Genomic DNA, 6937 nt, shown 5'->3' with positions numbered 1-6937 from the left:
ACCTGTGGTGGCTCTGTTTCCTCTACTAATGTTTGGCTGCTCGGCAGTATGTTTTCATTTGTTATTGTCTGCAGGTGTGATCAGGTAACGAGTTGGCGGAGAGACACCCTTTAAAAGGGTTTTGTTTGTAATTTACTCAATTGTTTAATAAACCCCTTAGATAAACGAGTCCAACTGACTTTGCGGTCACTTTATGTTGTGGCCAGTGTGCCTGATCATAATACCAATATATTGTGTCTGAGTACACATTTTATAACAGTCTAACAATTGCTATAAGTGAGTTTTATTGCACTTATTTATCAAGTTTTAAAGTGTGTTAGAACACACTTTTTATTCCTTTCATACCCAGAGTTTGTTGATATCATGTTTGAACCGGATCTTAGTGACGGGCAGTTTGAATACTTCTAAATATGTTCATAATTTTTAATATGACCTTCACTTTTAATAATCATACAATACATATTTTAACTATTTAAACTGGCAGTAGTTCTGTGTTGGTATAATGCTATCAGCTGCCATGGCAACTGCATCCAGACCAGAGCCAATCAGTCATTGCCGCCTTGAGGTTGCTTGAGGAAGCTACGACAGTGAGAAAAGAAACCACAGCAAGAAAACACTGAAAAAATTTAAAAGGCACTATTCTGTATAAGGGCCATCTAAACTCTCTGTTCCTCTTTGACCTCTTCTAACACAGCATCCTTTGAGAAAACAATACAGCCTAACTGTAACGATGAGGCAGGAATGAAGCGGAGAGAGAATCCAAATGCAAGCACTATTTTAATAAATTAAACAGGTCATCCAGGGCAAACAAAGGAACACGAAACTCAAGACAGGAACATGGAGACAGCTACAAGCAACACTGACCGACAACCAACAACTGAAGCACAGAGGTTTAAATACACAGACAAACAAGCTAAACAAGATAACAAGGGGGCGGGGCTAATTAGAAACACCTGGAGAGACTCATAAACAAGAAAAACTACAAAGGACTACAAAACATGGCACAGAACAGGAAATAACTAAAGTCCACACAAGACAGGAATCGTGACACTAACAAACACATAAAAGCACTATAAGTGTTACATGTATGTCCTGTGTTTCCCCCGTTCTTTGTGTATTTGGTTCAGTCCTGTTTCCAGTTTCCCGCTCCTCGTTAGTGTTTAGTTTATTCACCTGTGTCTAGTTCATTTGCCCCAGCTGTGCCTTGTTTCCCTAATCTGTTCTCTGTGTATGTAAACCCTGTGTTCTCCCTCACTCCTTGTCGGTTCTCGTTTATGTAACGTTGATGTTAGGTGTGTTATCCTCTGCCCGTCTGCCTGTCTGTATCCGTTTGTTGTTTTGCTTTATTTAAAGTAAAGTCTATTGTTTTTGGAAATCCTGATCTCCTCGTCTTCCTCTGCCTACACCAACCGTAACAGAAGAACCGACCGTAAGATGACTATCCCCGCTGTTCGCCTCCTATGTCTCGAACAGGGGGATCAAACTTTGGAGGACCACACCCAGACCTTTCTTGAGACGGCGTATTTGACTCACTACCCGGACTACTGCCTCTGCACATTCTATCTGGTGAGTCTAAACGGCTCGTGCAGAGCGCAGTTATCCGGAGAAGGTCCACGGGATGATTTTGCCGCCTTTGTGGAATGGGTGCTGGTGTGCTGTAATTCTACATTCACAGTATGCTCTGGAGAAGAGGATCTCGCCAGCACCCTTCCAGAGTTTCTCTACGTCACGCCCACTATCAGTCCAGCCCCCAGATCGGTCTATGGGAAATCGGGACTGGTTTCCAGCATGGCCGATCCCCCGTTGATGTCAGCACATGCTGCCAAATGGGGCATCGTTCCAGAGCCTTCTCCGCCGATCCCGTCCAGTAGTGAGCCCGTCGCCTGCCCGCCAGAGCCTGAGCCCGTCGCCTGCCCGCCAGAGCCTGAGCCCGTCGCCTGCCCGCCAGAGCCTGAGCCCGTCGCCTGCCCGCCAGAGCCTGAGCCCGTCGCCTGCCCGCCAGAGCCTGAGCCCGTCGCCTGCCCGCCAGAGCCTGAGCCCGTCGCCTGCCCGCCAGAGCCTGAGCCCGTCGCCTGCCCGCCAGAGCCTGAGCCCGTCGCCTGCCCGCCAGAGCCTGAGCCCGTCGCCTGCCCGCCAGAGCCTGAGCCCGTCGCCTGCCCGCCAGAGCCTGAGCCCGTCGCCTGCCCGCCAGAGCCTGAGCCCGTCGCCTGCCCGCCAGAGCCTGAGCCCGTCGCCTGCCCGCCAGAGCCTGAGCCCGTCGCCTGCCCGCCAGAGCCTGAGCCCGTCGCCTGCCCGCCAGAGCCTGAGCCCGTCGCCTGCCCGCCAGAGCCTGAGCCCGTCGCCTGCCCGCCAGAGCCTGAGCCCGTCGCCTGCCCGCCAGAGCCTGAGCCCGTCGTCTGCCCGCCAGAGCCTGAGCCGCCTTCACTACTGGAGCACGCCTATCCGCCAGAGACTAAGCACACCACACGTAAGTCCACTCAAGAGGAGACTGCATTGATGGTGATGTCTGCAGCGATTTTGTGTGTGTGGGCTACACACACATCAGTTCTGGCCCATGCATCCAGTCCTCCCGAGCCTTCTCCGCTGGTTCCGTCCAGCCCAGCCGAGCCTTCACAGCCGGTTCCATCCAGCCCAGCCAAGCCCGCACCACTGGTTCCGTCCAGCCCAGCCAAGCCCGCACCGCTGGTTCCGTCCAGCCCAGCCAAGCCCTCATCGCTGGTTCCGTCCAGCCCAGCCAAGCCCGCACAGCTGGTCACGTCCAGCCCTGCCGAGCCTGAGCTTCCCTGCAGCCCTGCCGAGCCTGAGCTTCCCTGCAGCCCTGCCGAGCCTGAGCTTCCCTGCAGCCCTGCCGAGCCTGAGCTTCCCTGCAGCCCTGCCGAGCCTGAGCTTCCCTGCAGCCCTGCCGAGCCTGAGCTTCCCTGCAGCCCTGCCGAGCCTGAGCTTCCCTGCAGCCCTGCCGAGCCTGAGCTTCCCTGCAGCCCTGCCGAGCCTGAGCTTCCCTGCAGCCCTGCCGAGCCTGAGCTTCCCTGCAGCCCTGCCGAGCCTGAGCTTCCCTGCAGCCCTGCCGAGCCTGAGCTTCCCTGCAGCCCTGCCGAGCCTGAGCTTCCCTGCAGCCCTGCCGAGCCTGAGCTTCCCTGCAGCCCTGCCGAGCCGGAGCTTCCCTGCAGCCCTGCCGAGCCGGAGCTTCCCTGCGCGCCTGCCGAGCCGGAGCTTCCCCGCGCGCCTGCCGAGCCGGAGCTTCCCCGCGCGCCTGCCGAGCCCGAGCCTTCTCTGCTGGTCCCGTCCAGTCCTCCCGAGCCTTCTCCGCTGGTCCCGTCCAGTCCTCCCGTGCCTTCTCCGCTGGTCCCGTCCAGTTCCGCCAAGCCTGTCTCTGAACCCGTCACTCCCCCCAAGAAAATTTTGGGGGGGGGATATAAGCCACCCTGGCCACCTGAAGTGGCCTCTCCACCCTGGCCACCTGAAGTGGCCTCTCCACCCTGGCCACCTGAAGTGGCCTCTCCACCCTGGCCACCTGAAGTGGCCTCTCCACCCTGGCCACCCGAGGGAAAGTCTCCACCCTGGCCACCCGAGGGAAAGTCTCCACCCTGGCCTCCTGCACGTCCTGCTCCGCCCTGGCCTCCTGCACGTCCTGCTCCGCCCTGGCCTCCTGCACGTCCTGCTCCGCCCTGGCCTCCTGCACGTCCTGCTCCGCCCTGGCCTCCTGCACGTCCTGCTCCGCCCTGGAGGCTTCCTGCTCCGGGTAGGCCACTCCCTCGTCAGCCTCCAGGGCGCCCACCCCCCCACCCTTATTGATGTTACTCGGCGCGAGGACGCGCCTTGCAGGAGGGGGAGCTAATGTTACATGTATGTCCTGTGTTTCCCCCGTTCTTTGTGTATTTGGTTCAGTCCTGTTTCCAGTTTCCCGCTCCTCGTTAGTGTTTAGTTTATTCACCTGTGTCTAGTTCATTTGCCCCAGCTGTGCCTTGTTTCCCTAATCTGTTCTCTGTGTATGTAAACCCTGTGTTCTCCCTCACTTCTTGTCGGTTCTCGTTTATGTAACGTTGATGTTAGGTGTGTTATCCTCTGCCCGTCTGCCTGTCTGTATCCGTTTGTTGTTTTGCTTTATTTAAAGTAAAGTCTATTGTTTTTGGAAATCCTGATCTCCTCTTCTTCCTCTGCCTACACCAACCGTAACAATAAGTCAGTTTTGTATAACATGTAACAACTGCAAACTCATCAAAGGGAGATTGATAAACAGAGTTACTGTAATACAGAGGAAGTAGCCTAGAACGCACTCTCTCGTTGTGAATTTGATCTGAATCTGAAATGATTAAAAAGCATAAAACAGTGCAGATAAGTTTTAGAGCACATAAGACAATAATAACACAACACTGCAACGCTTTATTTTAGTGTTACATTTATTAAGATAAGATATATAAGATATAACATTTATTATTGTTATATCTTATTACGTTACATTTACTTACTGTAATAATAAAAACAATTCTGCATAATTACATGCAACTAACCATAAACCAAACCCTATACCTAACCCTACCCCTATTGTTTTAATTTTAGCATACATCACCATGTGCTAAGATGGGCACAAATACATGAACACGTATTTTATATAAAAAAATAAATAAATACAAAATACCTCAGTAGAAATTTATCAAAATAAAATACCAAATACTGTGTGGAAAAATGTATTTAAATACAAATACATGTGAAATTGGCCATTCAGTGAAGTATCAATTAAGCTGAAATCTATCTGGACCTTTTCTGAATGCAAAGAACATTTTGGTGTGTACAAAAGCTTAAATACTTTTGGTTTTCATTTCACCAGCCATCAAATTTTTCAATTTTTCAAAAAGACTGGGTTGAAGGTCATCTGTCCAACATTTCCATACTTATTTCTGACCAAGTTACACTGCAGACTATTACTTGTGGTGAACACTACTTAGTGTCACAGTTGTGTACTGTTTAGTTTGTTTTCATTGAACTTGTCTGCCTGTCTTCATGTCACGTGTCATCATCTGTTTCACCTGTGTTCTGTCAATCAATGTTCATCTGTGTTTGTATTTAGTTCCCTTCTATTCAGTCAGTTTTTGTCTGTTCTCCGTTGTAATTAGCGTGTGTGAACCTTCTGTCTGTCTGTACCTATTTGAGTTATATCGTTAGTAAACTTTTGCTTTGGAACTTCTGACTCTTCGTCTTCTTCTGCCTGCACCACACCCTGACAGAAGAACGGACCGCCCCAAAATGGATGATAGGGCAAGATTTATCGTCATGGCTCAGGAGAGCAAAAACTTTTTGTCCTTTACCAAGGACTTTTTCTACCTTGCCGTCACCAGCGCCCTCGACGATGAGAGCCTGAGGACCTTGTTCCTGATCGGGGCCACATTCAACCATCCCATTGACCTCCCTGACACCACCAGACTGAACTGGAAGGAGACCGTCCTCCGGTGTCTGGAGAGCGTCAGGCCTCGATCAGGAACACAGCCAGACCCAAAGAATCCTCACGTCATGCCTGACCAGCCTGAGCCTGTTCACGTCATGCCTGCCGAACCAGAGTCTCGTCCTGCCGAGACCGCCCGTCAGAGTCTCGTCCCGCCTAGACCGCCCTTCCAGAGTCTCGACCCGCCGAGACCGCCCGTCAGAGTCTCGTCCCGCCGAGACCGCCCTTCCAGAGTCTCGACCCCGCCGAGACTGCCCGTCCATAGTCTCGTGGAGACAGTCCACTTTGACTGTCAGGTAGAAGTCTTTTGCGGAGCTCTCTTCGGTGCGGGCTTAGCAAAAGTGCGCATCGATGGAGCATATCGGCCGCAAAGGGGGTGCGCTTATCAATATGAGTAATTTTTTACAGTAACAATATATATCATGATATAGTTTAACACTAATGACACAGACATTAGGTACATTCGGCTGCTGTCACTTTAAGAGCGAATCACAGACCCAATATATTGATACACATCCGATTCTCCCAATTGTTTACCTTCACTCAAGACATAAACCGGCTGAGTTTACGTGAATGCAGGGGGTGCGCTTATCAATATGAGTAATTTTTTACAGTAATAATATATATCATGATATAGTTTAACACTAATGACACAGACATTAGGTACATTAGGCTGCTGTCACTTTAAGAGTGAATCACAGACCCAATATATTGATACACATCCGATTCTCCCAATTGTTTACCTCCACTCAAGACATAAACCTACTGAGTTTACGCGAATGGAGTTTTTGACATTTTTGTGTGTATTTGACCGTTTAGCCGCACACAGAAAGCTGTCTGTCAGTGTGTGAATAGTGAATACAAGTTCTCTTTTGTGGCATATTGCACTTTTAATAACTCATCTTAACATCAAGCACATTTTCCCCCTTGCCAGTGCTCATTTAGTCCGTCATGTTAACTGAAGGCAAATCTGAATGATGTTCCATTTTAGCCTTGATCAACAAATAGAATCGACCATGACCTTATTTTCATCCTTATTTCCTTGCAGGAATGCAGAAAAGTTGCTCACCCAATGATAGATGGAGTTGTACAGCTGCATTTCACATATGAATGTTGAAGGTAGGGGGCCTGAACAAGTTGATACAGGAAATCAGCAGCTTAATAACCAGGTTGACTGGTACAAAGTATTTTATGTAGTTTGAGAATACAAAAATACTAATCTTAAATGTATTTAAATATAAAATACATTCGATTTTTTTTTCAAAGGCTTGAAAATACATAACCTATTTTAAACACATTTATCTGAAATCCCTGTAGGTTATCCCAAACCTTAAAAGAAAGGCTCAAATCATACATAGGTCTAACATACAAGTAGTTTTTGTAACTCCTACTTGTCAGTTCAGACTGGCTAAATGATAGAGCCGTGGCTCTCAATTAGAGCCTCAAAAAAACTTCCAAGGGAGCCTCAAGATGAATTAAAATGATTTAAAATGAGACAAA

General features: G+C 49.4%; 1 long non-coding RNA gene across 1 annotated transcript; it reads right to left on the bottom strand.

Annotated features, from left to right (window-relative positions):
* Positions 1-758: 758 nt before the first annotated feature.
* On the bottom strand, positions 759-1042 carry LOC130087811 (uncharacterized). Its single transcript, XR_008807399.1, has 2 exons — positions 903-1042; positions 759-859 (listed from the first exon to the last, which is right to left on the bottom strand). It is a non-coding gene; the product is annotated as an uncharacterized LOC130087811 (long non-coding RNA).
* Between the last annotated feature and the right edge of the window lie 5895 nt (positions 1043-6937).

Source organism: Rhinichthys klamathensis, unplaced genomic scaffold (genome assembly GCF_029890125.1).
Source record: "Rhinichthys klamathensis goyatoka isolate OS25496 unplaced genomic scaffold, OSU_Roscu_1.1 h1tg000111l_1, whole genome shotgun sequence".
NCBI lineage: Eukaryota > Metazoa > Chordata > Actinopteri > Cypriniformes > Leuciscidae > Rhinichthys > Rhinichthys klamathensis.
This window is presented reverse-complemented; position numbering and strand designations above follow the sequence as displayed.